Genomic DNA, 20,931 nt, shown 5'->3' on the forward strand with positions numbered 1-20,931 from the left:
ATGAGGCTCCCAAACCACGAGCCCAAGATGGCCTCCCAGAGCCTGGTATGGCTCAGTGCACAAGTCTTGTGCTCCTTTGGTTCAGTCTCATTATTTATTCTCTGTGATGCTCCTGAGAAGGGAGTCACATCCATCATTTCCTTCCTGAGTGCTCATTGTCAGAACACAGCAAGCCCCACAATAGAATAAAAACTGAGCCCAGGCCAAGGGCAGGAAGCCCCTATTAGAACAGATCTCAATGCCCTTGAAGGCCCCATATCAAAATGTAAACAGAACTTGAGGAATTGCTCCAGCCCTTCGGGAGTTCCCTGAGACCAGCCCTTAAAACTAAGCTAAAACCCACCTCGGGGTCCAAGTCCCTGCTCCACTGTGTCGGGTATACATGGACACAAGCTCGAGCTTGTAAATAAACCCTCGTGTGTTTGCATCAGTGTCAGCTTCTCGGTGGTTTCTCGGATTCACAATCTTGGGCACAACAGTCTGAGATACAAAAACAAAACCAAAAGAAGCTCGGACGCAGGTAGAGTGAACGTAGGGTTCTGAGAGAAGCGGCGGAGACCCGGGGACTTGGGAGCTCTTCTGTGGAGGTCCCAGCAGACTGGGGGGCAGGATGCTCAGCCCCAGAGCCAGAGGACCTAGAGACCCCACCCATATCCCGCCCATCAGGGCCTGGTCTCAGGGAGCAGCACAGCGCCACCTGCTGGAGGCCAGACGCGCTGACGCCCACCCCGCCTCTGACCCCCACAGGTGCAAATCCCAGGCAGATGTGCACCTGACAATCAGCGCCAAGGCCCATGCCCAGACCCCACAGAGACCATTTGATGCCACCAAGTTGTCAGACCAGAGAGGCTGCAGAGCTTCAGCTCTGCCTCGAAAGTAGAGTCTAGATTCCTTTGTAGTTTGTGCTCTTTTTTCATTTATTTTCTTTGATTCTATTTTATTAATTGCCTTATTTTAACTTTTATGTATGTACCTTATATATTTCTTATTTTTACTTTCATGGTACTTTAATTGTGTTTCTTATTTTGGGATTTAGAATCTTTTAATGAGCAGGCCAAAATAATCTGGGGTTTTTTTGGTGTGGAGGGCAGTTGTTATTGTTTGTCTTGGTTTTTCTTTTTCTTCCTTCTTTCTTTTCTGGAATAAATAATGAGATGGAGAAATTCTCCTCCATAAAATAACATGAGGTAGTACTCACAGGCAGGAAGTTCATCAATACACATATATGATGTCTAACTACAGTTTAAAACAATGATTATAAAGATAGCAGCTGGGCTGGAAAAAGAGCACAGAAGAAAACTAGAGAATCCCTTACTGTAGAAATAAAATAACTAAAATCTAGTCAGGCCAACGTTAAAAATGCTATAACTGAGATGCAGTCCCAAGTAGAAGCCTTAAAAACAAGAAACATTATGGACCATAGAGGCAGATTTTGGGAACTCAGCCACTTATTAAAACAATAACATTCATATAATAGGAGACTCAGAAGATGAAGAGAGAGAAAAGGTGGGCCTTGCTCAGCCATTAGAAACGACAAATACCCACCATTTGCTTCAAGGTGGATGGAACTGGAAGGTATTATACTGAGTGACGTAAGTCAATCGGAGAAGGACAAACATTGTATGTTCTCATTCATTTGGGGAATATAGATAATAGTGAAAGGGAATATAAGGGAAGGGAGAAGAAATGAGTGGGAAATATCAGAAAGGGAGACAGAACATAAAGACTCCTAACTCTGGGAAAAGAACTAGGGGTGATTGAAGGGGAAGTGGGCGGTGGGTGGGTGTGAATGGGTGACGGGCACTGAGGGGGGCACTTGACGGGATGAGCACTGGGTGTTATTCTGTATGCTGGCAAATAGAACACTAAGAAAAAGTCAATTTATTATTAAAAAAAAAGAAAGAAACAAAGAGTGGCACCTGGGTTGCTCAGTCAGTTAAGCTTCTGTCTTAGGCTTGGATCATGATCTAGGTCCCAAGGTAGGCTCCCTGTTCAGCTGGGAACCTACTTCTCTCTCTCCCTCTGTCCCACTCGCTCATGCTTTTTCTCTCCTCACTCTCTCAAATAAATAAATAACATCTTTGAAAAAAAAAATCAAACAAACCTAGAGGGAAGAGAAATCTCCCATGTAGAAGAATTTCAAACAATTTGTGCAGACATTCCACCGTCAAGTTCATGAGCATAGCTTCCCACTCTTATGTGTGCAATACACATAGTAACTTCCTTCTACAAAATATATTATGAAAAACAAAATAATAATGATAATATAATAATAATAATAATAATAATAAATAATCAGTTTACTACGGAGAAAGCTGACAAACCCTACTTCAGCAAGATGACCAGAACGATGCCAAGACTGATAAATCATGTAGATAGTATCTATTCTTTGTATGATATAATGAAAATGGCAGTATATCTCTGTATATAATCTACAGAAATATTTCAATCATGATATAAACAACAGACATGTCTCAACTGAGGGAAATTTTACAAAATAATCTACTTCTCAAAGTGTTCCAGTTCAACAAATCAAGGAAAGGCTGAAAGACTGTCACAATCCAGAGGAGCCTAAGAAAATAGGAGGACAAATAGAATGTCATATGAGGGGTGGTAACTTAGCAAAAACTAAGGAAATCTGAATAAAGTATGGTCTTTGGTGAATGCGAATATTTTAATATTGATTCATTAGCTAATATTTGTACCATACTAATATAAGATATCAATAATTGGAGAAATTGAGTGCAAGTGCATGTGAATGCTCTGTACTATCTTCTCAATTTTCCTATAAATCTTTGTTTTTTTCCTAATAAATAAGATTTATTTTGAAAATTGACTAAAATGAATCAGGCTCCAAGTGTGAAGACATTTTAAGAATCGTTGAATTAATTTTGCCTTATTCTTTTTTTTTTTTTTTTAATTTTGCCTTATTCTTAAAGAGTTCCTTCCATGGGAACAAAGTAAGAATTTTAGATCATAAGGAAAGAAAAAACACTTAGGAACAGGTATAATGCCTCCTCAACCTGAAAAGCAGGAACGGATAATAAATAGCAAAAATCAGATAAAAATAATTCTAGTATAATAGACACCATATTGCAAGTGCGTTTAAAATTAGCAATGTATAACATTTATTTCCCTGACATTTGTCTTCCAGAGAGTTCACAGTGTTTCAGTGTCAGTTGAAAAAGGGGAAGAGGGATCCCTGGGTGGCGCAGCGGTTTGGCGCCTGCCTTTGGCCCAGGGCGTGATCCTGGAGACCCGGGATCGAATCCCACGTCAGGCTCCCAGTGGATGGAGCCTGCTTCTCCCTCTGCCTATGTCTCTGCCTCTCTCTCTCTCACTGTGTGCCTATCATAAATAAATAAAATAAAATAGAAAAAAAAAAAAAAAAAAAAAGGGGAAGAATCTCAGGGAAGAATCCTTCACATAATAATAGGACCATTGGTAATAATGTCTCTCAGTTCTTTCCAAATCCATAAAGATGCATTTCCTGATGAGTGACTGAGCTGTGAAGAAAGAGAAGACATTCCCTCATCCCTCTGATTTACTTGTGTCAGAATATTTTAAGCATAGTACTACAGATAGTAAATTATCCTTATTAACAGGAAATACGTCTCAGATTGGAATCTGAGCAATCAGAAGTGCAGAGAAAAAACACTTTGACTTGCTCTTCATCTTATAAAGACAAAGGACAGCTTTTCTATGTACGAAGTCAGTTGTCAAGATAGCCTCAGGGAGTAAGAGTCTGCAGCATCGAATCCCGCTGCAGAACTGGGACGCCCAGGAGCCAGGTCTTCCTGATACCAAATCCCAGGGCCTGTCCCCCAACACACGCTGCCAGTTGAGGTCATTTGCAATTGCTCTCTTAGGAGCTCCTGGGAAGGGGGTAGGAGCTAGCTAGGATGGGAATGGACGCAAGGAGGCCGAGAAAATGAAGGCCTTTCCACTTTAAGTTCAGCGTTCGAAAACGTCAAGCCATCCCAGGACTCTGTGAAGAAGAGCTGAAATTTACATTACTTCAGTTGCAGGAAAAAAACAAAAGTTTACAGCTTATTGCCCTGGAAAGCCCCACAATAGAATAAGAACTGAGCCCACGCCAAGAGCTGGAAGCACCTATTAGAATGAGAACAGAGCTCAATGCCCTTGAAAGCCCCATATCAAAGTGTAAACAGAACTTGAGGAATTGTTCCAGCCCTTCTGGAGGTCCGTGGGACAAGCCCTTAAAACTAAGCTAAAACCGGGATCCCTGGGTGGCGCAGCGGTTTGGCGCCTGCCTTTGGCTCAGGGCGCGATCCTGGAGACCTGGGATCGAATCCCACGTCGGGCTCCCGGTGCATGGAGACTGCTTCTCCCTCTGCCTGTGTCTCTGCCTCTCTCTCTCTCTGTGACTATCATAAATAAATAAAAATTAAAAAAAAAACTAAGCTAAAACCCAACTCGGGGTCCAGGTCCCTGCTCTGCTGTGTTGGATTCGGGTGTACTTGAACACAAACTCGAGTTTGGAAATCAACCCTCATTTGTTTGCATTGGTGTCAACTACGTAGTGGTTTCTCAGATTCGCAATCTTGGGCACAACATCCCATGTCCCCTCCCACCTGAGCTGAACCCCTATGCCCTCCAACCCAGGCTGTCCCTCAGTCACCTCCCCGCCCACTACAGCTGGGCATAGGCCCTCACACAGTTCCACGGGCACGGTGGGCACCCTGCCATCCCCAGCCTCCCAGAGGAAGGAAGGAGGTTTCTGCAGGACACACTCCCATGGTTGCCCCAGGGCTCCCTGACCAGCAAAGCAGCTCGTGACAGGTCAGGGTCTGTATCACTGATGCCTGCTCCTCCTCCCCGGTTTTCCCACAGGAAATGAAGGAGGAGGCCTTGGTCTCCTCCTAGGACATCACGCAGGTAGACCTGGACGTCAACAGGACATTCAGCAGTCACATAATGTTTTGGTACTACTACAGGGTAGGGTGAGGCTGAGGGGCCAGGGGAGATCGGCTCCGGGGGAGGACCAGGGGCTTCTGGGTCGGGAACACAGGGCTTCCAGGCCGGGAGAAGAACAGCACCAGCAACACACAGCTGCATGGTAAGGTGCTGGGGATGTACCCCGTGCCCCCTCCCCCGGGTTCTCAGGGATGAGGAGGCCACTAGGATGGGGCCTCCAGGGGTTGCCATGTGAGCTGAACCCCAAAGGTGTGAGGGACGGCCCTCTGAAAAGCAGGGGGCGGGGTTGCGGGCCGTGGGGGGCAGTAAGGGGACCTGGGGGCTGGGTGTATGGCTGTGACTGGAGGAGGACACACATCGATCCGATGAGGGTCAGACGGGTCAGGGTGACACCCCCTCTCGGTGCTTTATATATTTCTAAATTCTATGCATTTAATTTGAGACAATTTGCAATTTGTAAACATACATAGTATGATGACCCGAGATATTGCCCCCAGTCCAGCCAGGGCCCTGCACTGACCACACGGGGACCCAGGAGCAGGTGTCACAGCAAACCCCAGACTGGGGTCGCCTTTATCTGTAGACGTCTCCCCATGCATCTTAGAGAAAGGGTTTGCCATGTGTCTGCCAGCCCCACACCCCATCCCCCCATTTCCCAGAAACACATCATCCCCCTACATCATCATCCCCCATGGCCTTGCCCCTACACCATCCCCCTCACACACACAAAGCCCCACACAATCCCCACCCACACTATACCTCAACACTATCTCCCCTACACCAGCCCCCAACTCCACCACCATCATACGCATGCCCCCACACCATCCACCCGCACACCATCGGCCCTGAGCAAAGACCTGGTGCAGCTGCCCCCTGTGGGACATGCTCAGCCTCCCCGGGGTTCTTTGGATACCCTGCTCCCATCAGAAGCCTGGGTGTCCCATAAAGTACCCAGGGGTTGCAGGGAGGAGGGAAGACAGGGAGCCCCCGACACAGTGTGTGCAGGTGAGTGGTGCAGAGGACCCACTGTGCCCTGCCTCCGCCCACTGTCCCTCCTGGAGCGTGGCATACCCTGCACAGGACACCAGCCCCTAACCTAGAGGGACCTGGGCTGACTGGGCACCAGGCTCTGGGGAGCTGGGTTGATTTGAGCCCCCAACAGGCCCAACACAAAGACTAATGGGATCCAGCCCCCCCATGGCCGTCGCCAGCCCTGGATTCTGGCCCCGGGCTGAGCGAGCCTTCTCACAGTTGAATGTGGCCTCCTGGGCACTGGGTGAGCCCCACAGATACAGGTCGCTGAACTAGGGCAGACTGGGGGATCCCGGTACCCCCCAGGGTGGGGAGAGCAGTGGTAGGCCGGTGGGCCCCACCCATACCCACACCAGGAGGCAGACTCCTATAGGTGTTGGGGCCCCAGGGGTCCCAAAGCCAGGGTCCAGCTGCCCTGCAGGGACCCAGCACAGGAGCCCATGAGCTGCAGTTCCAGGTCAGCTCTGCTGTCCTCAGAACCGTCACTCAGGCTGAAGCCTCAGGACACACACCCCCAACCAGAGTCCACACATGCTTCCAGGTGGGGGACTCCAGCACTCACCCCCCCACCCCGTGTGATCCTTGCCCTCCCCTAAAGACTAAAAGGTCTCCTTCCCCAGGGGAAGGCGCGCACCTTCTGCTCTGAGCCCATTTGCTGTACAAATTCAATAAAGTGTTGTGGTGTGAAAATGCACAGCCAGCCTGTTTCTGTGTCTCCCAGAACTCTGAGTATAGGGCGTGGAGAGACCCCCAGAGAGGAGGAGGGGTACCACCGGGGCCCCAACCAGCTCATGCAGGGGCGCCGCTAGGCACACACAGCTGACGTCCCACGTGCCATCCAGGGGTGGCCGGACGCCAGGGTCAGGCCTCACAGACTTTACTGGGACTCAGCCTGTGCCCTGTGCGCCAGAATGGGCGGGACAGAGTGACAGCCAGGGAGCCTCAGGTCACCAGGGTCTGTGCAAAGTGACCTGAGAGGTCACTGCTCCCTCTGTCCAGGGGGCCGGGCCTGGCCGGGTTCCGGGGAACTTCCTCCCCTCCCCGCATCTCCGTGCCTGGGTGCCTTGGGCACAGAGGGCCTGCGGGGCGGTCAGCGTGGCCGTGGAAGTGATATCAGGACAGCAGGCCCTTGTGCTGTGCCAAGATTGCGAATCCGAGAAACCACCAAGGAGCTGACACCGATGAAACTCCTGAGGGTCTCTTTACAAGCTGGAGCTTGGGTCCAAGTGCACCAGACACATTGGAGCAGGGACTTGGACCCTGAGACTAAGAGGCGAGGCAGCTCGTGGACCAGTGGACCATGGGATATGCAGAAAGTTGCACAGTCATGTCGGTCCACATGTAGTTGGCCGACTGAATTACACCTTACCCTATAGTATCCACTTGAGCTGGTCTATTACTTTGGTCAGAATTGGTGCATGATTTTGGCGGGGACAAAGCAGGGTTACATTGTTATGAGCCGATTTCCAATTAGGGTGTGCCCAGCGGCCTGACTAGGGTGGGGCAGCGCCTTAAGCCATAAGTAGGCCATTTGGGGGTCATAGGGGAGGTGGCGGGGGTAGCACAAAATGGAATGAGCCCTGCTCTGTTTGTCCAGGGGTAAAGGATTTTTGTTAACTTTCCTGGGTCCCACACTTACAGCTCATGCACCTGGGCCACCCTCACCAGGTGGACCCAGCATGCACACCTTGTGGTGCTGGATCTCTCATACCAACGTGTGGAGGGCACCCTCCTTGCCCGAGTGAGTAGGGGGTGGGTGAGCATGGGGCTCGGCCTGAAGGCCAGTCAGGACAGGGGACCGACAACCCCAGCCCCATCCGCACCCTGACTCCCACATACAGGCAGCCACATGGCTCCCCGCCATGGGCAGCCGGCTCCTCAGGAGCTCCCCCCAAGGGTGGCCCGAATGTCTGGCTCCCTGCTGGAGAGGCATTGGGGAGAAGAGAAGCAGCAAGCGCTTGGCAGGACCCACTGCCGGACATGGGAATGTGGCCGAGCCGGACCTTCCAGCTCAGCTGACCCTCCAGCGGAAAGACACTGCATGAGCGAGCCCCGGGGTGGACAGGAGAGCCCAGCTAGCCACCCAGTGCCAGCACCAGAAATGAGGTTTTGCCAACCATTTCGGGGTTTTGGGTTACCCAGCCATAGGATCCAATAGCTGCACGTGATAGCTGCATGTCATAGAGACACACTCATCCCAAAACCAACAAAAGTCGGAATGCCCCCAATGTTGTCAAACAGCAGCCAGATGGTTACATACAAGTCGCTGTGATCCCCAATAGGATACATGGAAGACGCTATAAACCATGACTGCAGACGTGCTGGAGGCACGGAGATGTGCCTGCTGGGTTCCAACAAGGAGCACAGAGGGGAAGGAAGCATCCTACGGACAGGGGGCACCTCCTAGGAAAGGACACCAGGTCCCTGTGAAGGCTACAGAGGGTGAAATCTCTCCTCTTCTCTTTGTGCTTCTGGTTTTCCTCCTACATGCCATTGTCCTCAATCATATTAGAAAGAAGTTATTTTATGTTTTTAATTTTCTTTTTATTGGAGTCCAATTTGTATGAATTCTTTCTTCAGCAAGGGTGTCATTCAGGAGAGAAGGAGAGAGAAAGATTTTCCTAGACAGGCAACATAAAAAGGAGTTCATGACCACTTAACCAGTCCAGTAAGGAATTTTAAGAGGGACTCTTCTAGTGGGGGAAAAAAGAGACGAAAAGAAACAAAGACTAGAAAGAACCAGAGAACATCACCAGAAACACCAACTCTTCCGGAAACACAAAGGCACAAAGTTCATATCTTTGAATAATCACTCTGAATGCTGATAGACTAAATGCTCCAATCAAAAGATATAGGGTATCAGAGTGGCTTAAAAAACAGGATCCGGGATGCCTCGGTGGCTCAGGGGTTGAGCCTCTACCTTTGCTCAGGGGTGTGATCCTGGAGTCAGGGATCGAGTCACATATTCTGCTCCTGGTGGGGAGCCTGCTTCTCTCTCTGCCTAATTTTCTGCCTGCCTCTCTCTCTCTCTGTCTCTCTCTCTCTCATAAATAAAATCATTATTTAAAAAACAAGATCCATCTGTATGCTGCCTACAAGATGCTCACATTAGACTTATAGACACCAGGAGATTGAAAGTCAGGGGATGGAAAGTCATCTATCACGCTAATGGATATCAAAAGAAAGCTGGAGGACCCATACTTATATCAGACAAAGGAGATTTGGAACCTAACCCTGGGGGACACCTGTTGACTCAGTGGTTGAGCATCTGCCTTTGGCTCAGGGGTGATCCTGGGATCCCAGTACCGAGTCTCACATCGGCCTCCCTTTGTGGAGCCTGCCTTTCCCTCTGCCTATGTTTTGCCTCTGCTTCTCTGTGTATCTTTCATGAATAAATAAATAAAATATTTAATTTTTTTTTAATTTTTTTTTATGATAGTCACACACAGAGAGAGAGAGAGAGAGAGGCAGAGACACAGGCAGAGGAAGAAGCAGGCTCCATGCACCGGGAGCCCGATGTGGGATTCGATCCCGGGTCTCCAGGATCGCGCCCTGGGCCAAAGGCAGGCGCCAAACCGCTGCACCACCCAGGGATCCCTAAATAAAATATTTAAATTTCAAAAAAGAAAGAACAAATAGTATAAGAGGGATGAAGAAGGGCATTATTTCATAATTCAAAAGACTCTCTATCAAGATCAAACAACTAAATATTTATGCTGCCAACATGGGAGTACCTAAATATAGAAACCAATTAACAGCAAACGTACAGGAACTCACTGATAATAATACAGTGACAGGAGATTTTAACACCCACTTATGGCAATGGACCGATCATCTACACAGAAAATCAACAGGGGAACAATAGCCTTGACACACTGGACCACAGAGACTCAACAGATATAGTCTGAACATTTCATCCTAAAGCAGAATACACATTCCTTCCTTTTATTATTATTTATGATAGTCACAGAGAGAGAGGGGGGGCAGAGACATTGGCAGAAGGAGAAGCAGGCTCCATCACCGGGAGGCCGATGGGGGATTCGATCCCGGGTCTCCAGGATCACAACATGGGCCAAAGGCAGGCGCTAAACTGCTGCGCCACCCAGGGATCCCTACACATTCCTTTCAACTGCACATGGGACATTCTCCAGAACAGATCATATCATGGCCCACAAATCAGCCCTGAACAGGTACAACAGGTACAAGAAGGCTGATATCACACCCTGTACATTTTTGGACCACAACGCTATTAAACTTGAAGTCGACAGTAAGAAAAAAAATTGGACAGACCAAAAATACGTGGAGATTATGAACATCCTACTAGAGAATGAATGGAGCAACCAAGAAATTAAATAGGAAATTTAAAACAAATGAAAATGAAAACATGTTTCTCAAAACATCTGGGATGTAGCAAAGGCAGTCCTAAGAGGGAAGTACATAGCAATACAGGCCTACCTCAAGAAACAAGAAGTCTCCAATACACAACCTAACCCTACACCTAAAGGAGCTGGAAAAGGAATAGCAAACATAGCCTGAAGCCTACAGAAGAAGGGAAAAAATAAAGATGAGAGAAGAAATAAACAATGCAGAAACAACAAAACAGAATGGAATAATGAAACTAAGAGCTGGTTCTTCAAAATAATTAATAAAATAGACAAAGCCCCAGCCAGCCTTATCAACGAGAAAAGAGAAAAGACCTATATAAATAAAGTCACAAATGAGAGAAGAGAGATCACAATCAACACCAGAAAAATAAGACAATTATAAGGGAATACTATGAAATATGCTAACAAACTGGGAGACCAGGAAGAATTGGAGAGATCCCTAGAAATGTGCAAACAATCAAAACAGAAATAGGAAGAAATGGAAATGTGAACAGACCCATAACTAGCAAAGGAATTGAATCAGCAAGGCACTCGGGTGCCTCACTGGTTGAGCATCTGCTTTGGCTCAGGTCACAATCCCAGGATCCTGGGGCATCAAGTCCCACATCAGGCTGTCCACATGGAGCCCCATTTTCCTTCTGCCTATACCTCTGCCTCTCTGCATCTCCCATGAATACATAAATAAAATGTTTAAAAAAGAAAAAGATATAAAGATGAGAAAGGACCCAAATAAAATCACAAATGAGAAAAGAGAAATAACAACCAACACTAGAAATACAAACGTTTATAAGAGAACATTATGAAAAATTATATGCCAGCAACCTAGAACCTGGAAGAAATAGATCAATTCCTAGAAATATATAACATAGCAAAAATGAAAAAGGAAGAAATAAGAAACTTGAACACACAGATAACCAGCAGAGAAATTGAATCAGCAATCAAGAATCTCCCAACAGGAGACGCTTATATCAATAGAATAGAATGGAAAGCCGAAACAAGATACAAACCTGTAATTCTATGATCCATTAATCGACAACAAGGCAGGAAGGAATATCCAATGGCACAAAGACTGTCTCTTCAACAAACCCTAACCCTGACCCCAGGATAAGAACAAATGGTGTTGGGAAAACCAGGCAGCCAAATGCAGAAGGAAACTGGACAACTTTCTTACACCATATATATAAAAAATAAATTAAAAATGGATGAAAGACCTAAATGTGACACCTGAAACCATGCAAAGAAGAAAAGATAGGCAGCAACATCTTTGACATTGGCCATTGGATCTTCTTTCCAAATATGCATCTGAGGCGAGTGAAACAAAAGCAAAAATCCTATTGGGAGTTCATCAAATTGAAAAGCTTCTGCAAAGTGAAGGAAACAAGCAACACTAAAATGCAACATAAAAAATGAGAGGAGATATTTGTAAGCAACACATCCAATAAAGAGTTAGTATGCAAAATACGTAAACCAAATATAAATCTCAGCATCCTAAACACAGATTATCCAACTGCAGATGGGCAGAAGACATGAATGGACTTTGTCTCTGTCAAGACATCCAGATGGCCACCAGACACATGGACAGACACTCAGCGTCACCCATCATCAGGGAAATGCAAACCAAAACCACAATGAGATGTCACCTGACAGCCGACAGAATGGCTAAAATTAACAACACAAGAAACAACAGGTGTCGGTGAGGCTATGGAGAAGGGGGAGCCCCCTTACACTCCTCGTGGTCATGTGAACAGTGCAGCTACTGTGGAAAACAGTGTGGAGGGTCCTCAAGAAGTTAAAAGTACAAGTACCCTATGATTCCAAAATTGCACAGCTAGGTATTTATCCCGAGGATATAAAAGTAGTCTCTTAGATTCAAAGAGGGACACGCAGCCTAGAGTTTGTAGCGGCGTTATCAACAATAGGCAAACTGTGGATATAACCCAGATGTCCATCGACAGATGAATGGGCAGAGACGATGTGGTAAATATACACACTGCGACATCACTCGGTCATCACAAGGGATGAAATGAAGCCATTTACAATGACGTGGGAGAAGTGGAAAGGACTTATGCTCAATGAACTCAGAGAAAGACAGATACCAAATACCATACAATTGCATTCACATGTGAATTTTAAGAAACCAAACAAACTGGCAAGGGGATTGATGGGGTGGGATGAGAGAAGCAAACCAAGAAACTCACTCTTAACCACAGAGAATAAAATAATAGATACCAGAGGAAGGTGGGGGGGATGGGGAATCAGGCGATGGGGATAGTGGAAGGCACCTGTGACCAGTACCAGGCGTTGCATCCAAGGGTTGAATCAGTATGTGGCAAACCTGAAAATATATCATACTGTGTTTACAAACAGGAATTCAATAAAAGTTTAAAATAATAAATGTTAGTATCTAAGAAACATGTGCACACAAGAGATAAAATCAGAAAGGCAACTGAAAATCCAAATAAAGAGTATTTAGAGCCACAAATCCCCTCCTTAGCTCAGCTCAGGAGAAGCCTGCCATGTCTTTTCTGACCCCAGCAGAAGCCTGTATTTTGATTCTCTGGGGAGGCCACTGACTTGTTGGAGTCAAGCTATCTTTGAACCCAAAACCTAAATAGAGTGCATAAAACTAAACTGCCCAAGATACTAGGAGTCCCAGTGCACGCACAGGCCAAGACCCAAACTCTGACCATACACAGACATATCCGTAACCCTCCACTTAAGCCTAATGTTAACCTAACCCTTAAACAAGACCTATCACTAATCAAAAACCAAACACAAACCCCAAGACCGAAACACATTCACTGAACCTACCTGCCAAGCCTCACCCTAACTCCTAAACCTATTCTTAGGTTTCCTTAACCCTAACCCCTACCTTAAATCTAACCCTAACCCTAAACTCTAACCCTAACCTTAACTTAATGTATTCAAATCCTCTTCTTAACCTTATCCTGTACCCTAATCGTAACCCTCTAATACTAACCCTATCTCATACCCCAAACTATACCCTAACCCGTACCCTAAAACTAACCCCTAACCCACTGCCTAACCCTATCTCTTCCCCTTTTCCAAAACCGTACACTGACCCTACCCTGACCCTGACCTGACCATTACCCCTAACCAAACACTAACCCTAATCCTAACCCCTATCCTAACCCTCCCGCTCACCCTAACTCTAAACCTAGCCCTAACTTTAACCCTAAACCCTAACCCTAACAACTAACCCTAACTCATGTCCTAACACCTAACCCTAACTGCAAACCTAATCACAACCCTAACCATAACCCTAACCCCAACTCCTAACATCCTGCCCTAATCCCTAAGCCTAAACCCTAACTCTAACTCTAAATCCTGTCCCTAACACTAACCCTAACCCTTTTCATTAATCCCTAACCCCATCCAACTCCTAACCACTCACCCTTACCCTTATCCCTCAAGCTATCCTCTAATCCGTAACCATAAGCATAATCACTAAACCCTAACATCTAACCTAACTTAACCACCAACTGCCTCCCCTCCCCTGACCCTACCATTCATTCTACCAATTCACTTACCCTGTGGTTCTGAGGAGTCCCTTCTGATGTGGACATGGCCCCCAATGGCGCCTCCAGAGTCCTCCAGGGGGTCCTGCGGAAGCCAGGATCCTGTGAGTGTGGACGTGGCCCCACGTGTTCCTGAGTCATAGTCAGCAGGTCCTGAGGATGCCGGGTCTCCTGTCACTGTGGACTATGCCTCACATCCTCTGGAAGCCTCACAGCAGGTCCTCAGGAGGCCGAGGGCTCCTGTAAGCCTGGACATGGCCCCATAGCCCCCAGAAAACTCACCGCGGGTCCTGAGGGGGCTGTGGGCTCCTGTCAACATAAACACAGCCCCATATATCCCGAAGCCAAAGGGCAGGTCCTGAGGAGGCCAGAGACTCCTGTCAGTGTGGATTCGGCACCCACATCTTTCTTACGCCTCACCACAGACCCTGACAAGGCTGGGGTCTTCTGTCTGCATGGAAGCATCCCCATATTTCCCGAAGTCTACACCGGGGGTTCTGAAGACGTCAGCGTTGTGGTGTGGGCGTGGCCCCATGTCCTCCCATAACGTCACTGCGGGTTCTGAGGAGGCCAGGGCTCCTGACACCGTGGATGCGGCCCCCACCTTCCAGAAGCCTCAACTTATGTCCTGAGCGGCCCGGGAGCTCCTGCCAGAGTGGACGTGGCACCACAGCTTCCTGAAGCCTCCCTGCAGGTCCTGAAGCGGCCCAGGTGTTCCTGCAGGGTGGATGCGGGCCCACATCTTCCTGAAGCCTCACCGTGGTTCCTGAGGAGACCGGGGCTCATCAGCGTGGATGCGTCCCCATGTCCTCCTCAGACCTCCCCAGCACATGTGGGCTCCTGTTAGTGCAGGTGGACGAGGCCTACTGAGCCTTCCCGGCCCTTGAGCAAGGCCTGGGCTTGGGCGCCTCCTGCAGGACGCTCAGGCACTGCAGGAGGCCATGCAAGAGGCAGCGTCCCCATACACAGGGCCACACCTGCCTCCTTCCAGGCTACAGCTGAGGCCTATGAGCTTCGGAAACGACTCACTGAAACGGAGCCCAATACCCGGCTTCCCCAGAAATACTTAAGGACAATGATTAGAGCCCACAGGACACAAAAAGAAATGTGTACCAGACTTTAACCACGTCCTGCAAAACTCACTCAACCCTCTTCCTCTGTGGGCGGGACCGCAGGCTGGTGCAGCCACCCTGGAAACAGTGTGGAGGCTCCTCAGGAAGTTACAAATAGTGCCGCCTTGTGACCAGCAGGTGCACGGCCTGAGCTCACCCCGAAGATACAGATGCATGAGACTCGGGGACACCTGCACCCCAATGTCCACAGCAGCCGGGTCCACAGTAGCCACACTGTGGGAGGAGCCTTGGTGCCCTCAGGCAGATGATGGATAAAGAAGATGGAAGATAGATGATGGTCATAGATGATAGATAGTTAGATGATAGGAATGGTACTCAGCTATCAAAGAGAAGAAAATATTGCCATTTGCAATGACGTGGATAGAACTAGAGGGATCATGTTAAGTGAAAAAAGTCAGTCAGGAAAGAAAATTACTGTATCGTTGCATTCATAGGTGAAATTAAAGAAGCAAAGCAGATGGGCATCTGTGAAGGGAAGGAAAAACAAATAAGATGAAAACAGACATGGAGGAAAAAGACTCAATCACAGGAAACAAACTGAGGGTTGCTGGAGGAGAGGGGAGTGGAGGGACAGGGTAACTGGTAGACGGGCATTAAGGAGGGCACGTGATGTCATGAGCCCTGGTGTTATCTCCAACTGGTGAATCCCTGAATTCTACCTCTGAAAGTATAGTACACTATACTCTTAATGAATTGGGTTTAAATTAAATTAAGTTTAAAAAATCAGTTGACGGTATCGGAGTGCATTTTCTTCCAGGCTCTCTATTCTGCACCTTCAGCTTATGCCAGAACCACACCCCTGTGGGTTTGGTTTGTTTAGGCTCCATGCCTCGTCCACAGTTCAGCACGGGGCTAGAATTCATGACCCCGAGATCAAGACCAAGGGTGAAGTCAGGAATCGGATGCTTAACCAACGGAGCCAGCTGGGGCCCGAGAACCACACTGCTTTATCCTGTGTCTCTGTGACATTGTTTGAAATAGGAAAGTGGAGGGAGGGACAAGATGGCGGAAGAGGAGGGTCCCCAAATCACCTGTCCCCACCAAATTACCTAGATAATATTCATCATCCTGAAAATCTCTCTCTTTAAAAAGAGAGACCAGCTGGAATGCTACAGTGAGAAGAGTTCACAATTCTATCAAGGTAGGAAGAGGGGGAAAAAGAAATAAAGAAACAAAAGGCATCCAAGGGGGAGGGGCCCCACGAGGTGCCAGGCTAAGGCCGGGGCGAGTGCCCCCAGGACAGGAAAGCTCTGTCCCGGAGAAGCAGGAGCTTCACCAATCTTCCTGGGTGGAAAGGCACCCGCAGGGAGTTGGAGCAGGATGCCAGGATGGTGGGGATGCACTCAGGCTCCCGGGAACACTAACAGACACCTGCGCACCCAGGAGACTGCACCATACCCCGCGGCCGAGCTCCCTAAAAGACTGCAGGGTCCACGGCTGGACTCAGAGTAGCTCGGAGGGGCTCAGGTGGCGGCTCCGCATGGAGGGGGCTGTGAGGCCAGGAGCAGCTCGGAGGGGGCTCTGGCAGAAGAAGAGGATCCCTGTGGAGAGGGCTGTGGGGCTCTGGGACCAGCTCAGAGGGGCTCGGGTGGCGGCGCCGCGGAGGTGGCTGTGTGGCCGGGAGGGGGAATCCAACAGTGCAGGCACTGGAGCACAGGTTGCCAGGACACAGCCCAGGATCTGGCCTCCCCCTGGGACAGGCAGACCCCTGGATGGCCCACGACAGCTAGGACACTTCTGCCCAGAGCTGAGCAGATCAGCGTCCCCGCCTTGGCACCTCCAGGCCCTGAAGAGGGAGAGCTCCATAGTTAATGTGGGAGCTGAATCCAGGGCTCCAGACTGCCGGCGTCACTGGGAAGGTACCTCCTGGGGCCTCACGGGTTAAACAACCGCCACTGAGCCTTGCACCAGGCAGAGGGTAGAGCAGCTCCCCCAAGAGCTAACACCTGAAAATAAGCACAACAGGCCCCTCCCCCAGAAGACGAGCTAGACGGACAAGTTCCAGGGGAAGTCAACGGACGTAAAGTATACAGAATCAGAAGATATTCCCCCGTGGTTTTTTCTTTTCTTTTCTTTTTTCTTTTCTTTTCTCTTCTCTTCTTTTCTTTTCTTTTCTTCTTTCTTTTTTATTTGTTTGCATCCCCCACCCTTTATTCCTTTCTTTCTCTTTCTCTTTTTTTTTCTTTTTTTTCTTCCTTTTCTCTTTTTCTCTTTTCTTTCCTTCTTTCTCTCTCTTTTTCTCCTTTTCCCAATACAATTTTTTTTGGCCACTCTGCACTGAGCAAAATGACTAGAAGGAAAACCTCACCTCAAAAGAAAGAAACAGTCCTCTCTCCTAAGAGTTACAAAATACGGATTACAATTCAATGTCAGAAAGCCAATTCAGAAGCACTTATACAGCTACTGGTGGCTCTAGAAAAAAGCATAAAGGACTCAAGAGACTTCATGACTGCAGAATTTAGATCCAATCAGGCCAAAATTAAAAATCAATTGAATGAGATGCAACCCAAACTAGAAGTCTTAACGACGAGGGTTAAGGAGGTGGAAGAACGAGTGAGTGACATAGAAGACAAGTTGATGGCAAAGAGGGAAACTCAGCAAAAAGAGACAGACAATTAAAAGACCAGGAAGACAGATTAAGGGAAATAAACGACAGCCTGAGGAAGAAAAACCTACTTGTAATTGGGGTTCCCGAGGGCGCCGAAAGGGCCAGAGGGCCAGAATATGTATTTGAACAAATCCTAGCTGAAAACATTCCTAATCTGGGAAGGGAAACAGGCATTCAGATCCAGGAAATAGAGAGATCCTCCCCCCCTAAAATCAATAAAAACCGTCCAACACCTCGACATTTAATAGTAAAGCTTGCAAATTCCAAAGATAAAGAGAAGATCCTTAAAGCAGCAAGAGACAAGAAATCCCTGACCTTTATGGGGAGGAGCATAAGGTAACAGCAGACCACTCCACAGAGAACTGGCAGTCCAGAAAGGGCTGGCAGGATATATTCAGGGTCCTCAATGAGAAGAACATGCAACCAAGAATACTTTATCCAGCAAGGCTCTCATTCAGAATGGAAGGAGAGATAAAGAGCTTCCAAGACAGGCAGGAACTGAAAGAATATGTGACCTCCAAACCAGCTCTGCAGGGAATTTTAAGGGGGACTCTTAAAATTCCCCTTTTAGAAGAAGTTCAGTGGAACAATCCACAAAAACAAGGACTGAATAGATATCATGATGACACTAAACTCATATCTGTTGATTAGTAACTCTGAATGTGAACGGGCTTAATGACCCCATCAAAAGGCGAAGGGTTTCAGACTCGATAAAAAAACAGGACCCATCTATTTGCTGTATACAAGAGACTCATTTTAGACAGAAGGACACCTACGGCCTGAAAATAAAAGGTTGGAGAACCATTTACCATTTAAATGGTCCTCAAAAGAAAGCAGGGGTAGCCATCCTTATATCAGATAAACTAAAATTTACCCCGAAGACTGTAGTGAGAGATGAAGAGTGACACTACATCATACTTAAAGGATCTATCCAACAAGAGGACATAACAATCCTCTACATATATGCCCCGAATGTGGGAGCTCCCAAATATTTAAATCAATTAATAACCAAAGTGAAGAAATACTTAGATAATAATACACTTATACTTGGTGACTTCAGTCTAGCCTTTTCTATACTCGATAGGTCTTCTAAGCACAACATCTCCATAGAAATGAGAGCTTTAAATAATACACTGGACCAGATGGATTTCACAGATATCTATAGAACTTTACATCCAAACTCAACTGAATACACATTCTTCTCAAATGCACATGGAACTTTCTCCAGAATAGACCACATACTGGGTCACAAATCGGGTCTGAACCGATACCAAAAAATTGGGATTGTCCCCTGCATATTCTCAGACCATAATGCCTTGAAATTAGAACTAAATCACAACAAGAAGTTTGGAAGGACCTCAAACACGTAGAGGTGAAGGACCATCCTGCTAAAAGATGAAAGTGTCAACCAGGAAATTGAGGAAGAATTAAAAAGATTTATGGAAACTAATGAGAATGAACATACAACCGTTCAAAATCTTTGGGACGCAGCAAAAGCAGTCCTAAGGGGGAAATACATCGAAATACAAGCATCCATTCAAAAACTGGAAAGAACTCAAATACAAAAGCTAACCTTACACATAAAGGAGCTAGAGAAAAAACAGCAAATAGATCCTACACCCAGCAGAAGAAGGGAGTTAATAAAGATTCGAGCAGAACTCAACAAAATCGAGAACAGAACTGTGGAACAGATCAACAGAACCAGGAGTTGGTTCTTTGAAAGAATTAGTAAGATAGATAAACCATAGCCAGCCTTATTAAAAAGAAGAGAGAGAAGACTCAAATTAATAAAATCATGAATGAGAAAGGAGAGATCACTACCAACACCAAGGAAATACAAACGATTCTAAAAACATATTATGAACAGCTATACGCCAATAAATTAGGCAATCTAGAAGAAATGGACGCATTCCTGGAAAGCCACAAACTACCAAAACTGGAACAGGAAGAAATAGAAAACCTGAACAGGCCAATAACCAGGGAGGAAATTGAAGCAGTCATCAAAAACCTCCCAAGACACAAGAGTCCAGGGCCAGATGGCTTCCCAGGGGAATTTTATCAAACGTTTAAAGAAGAAACCATACCTATTCTCCTAAAGCTGTTTGGAAAGATAGAAAGAGATGGAGTACTTCCAAATTCATTCTATGAGGCCAGCATCACCTTAATTCCAAAACCAGACAAAGACCCCACCAAAAAGGAGAATTACAGATCACTATCCCTGATGAACATGGATGCAAAAATTCTCAACAAGATATTGGCCAATAGGATCCAATAGTACATTAAGAAAATTATTCAAACTCAAAATGGATGAAAGATCTAAATGTGAGACAAGATTCCATCAAAATCCTAGAGGAGAACACAGGCAACACCCTTTTTGAACTCGGCCACAGTAACTTCTTGCAAGATACATCCACGAAGGCAAAAGAAACAAAAGCAAAAATGAACTATTGGGACTTCATCAAGATAAGAAGCTTTTGCACAGCAAAGGATACAGTCAACAAAACTAAAAGACAACCTACAGAATGGGAGAAGATATTTGCAAATGACATATCAGATAAAGGGCTAGTTTCCAAGATCTATAAAGAACTTATTAAACTCAACACCAAAGAAACAAACAATCCAATCATGAAATGGGCAAAAGACATGAAGAGAAATCTCACAGAGGAAGACATAGACATGGCCAACATGCATATGAGAAAATGCTCTGCATCACTTGCCATCAGGGAAATACAAATCAAAACCACAATGAGATACCACCTTACACCGATGAGAATGGGGCAAATTAACAAGGCAGGAAACAACAAATGTTGGAGGGGATGCGGAGAAAAGGGAACCCTCTTACACTGTTGGTGGGTATGTGAACTGGTGCAGCCACTCTGGAAAACTGTGTGGAGGTTCCTCAAAGAGTTAAAAATAGACCTGCCCTACGACCCAGCAATTGCACTGTTGGGGATTTACCCCAAAGATACAGATGCAGTGAAACGCCGGGACACCTGCACCCCGATGTTTCTAGCAGCAATGGCCACGATAGCCAAACTGGAAGGAGCCTCGGTGTCCATCGAAAGATAAATGGATAAAGAAGATGTGGTTTATGTATACAATGGAATATTACTCAGCTATTAGAAATGACAAATACCCACCATCTGCTTCAACATGGATGAAACTGGAGGGTATTATGCTGAGTGAAGTTATCAGTCGGAGAAGGACAAACATTATATGTTCTCATTCATTTGGGGAATATAAATAATAGTGAAAGGGAATATAAGGGAAGGGAGAAGAAATGTGTGGGAAATATC

This window comes from Canis lupus, chromosome 31 (genome assembly GCF_048164855.1).
Source record: "Canis lupus baileyi chromosome 31, mCanLup2.hap1, whole genome shotgun sequence".
NCBI lineage: Eukaryota > Metazoa > Chordata > Mammalia > Carnivora > Canidae > Canis > Canis lupus.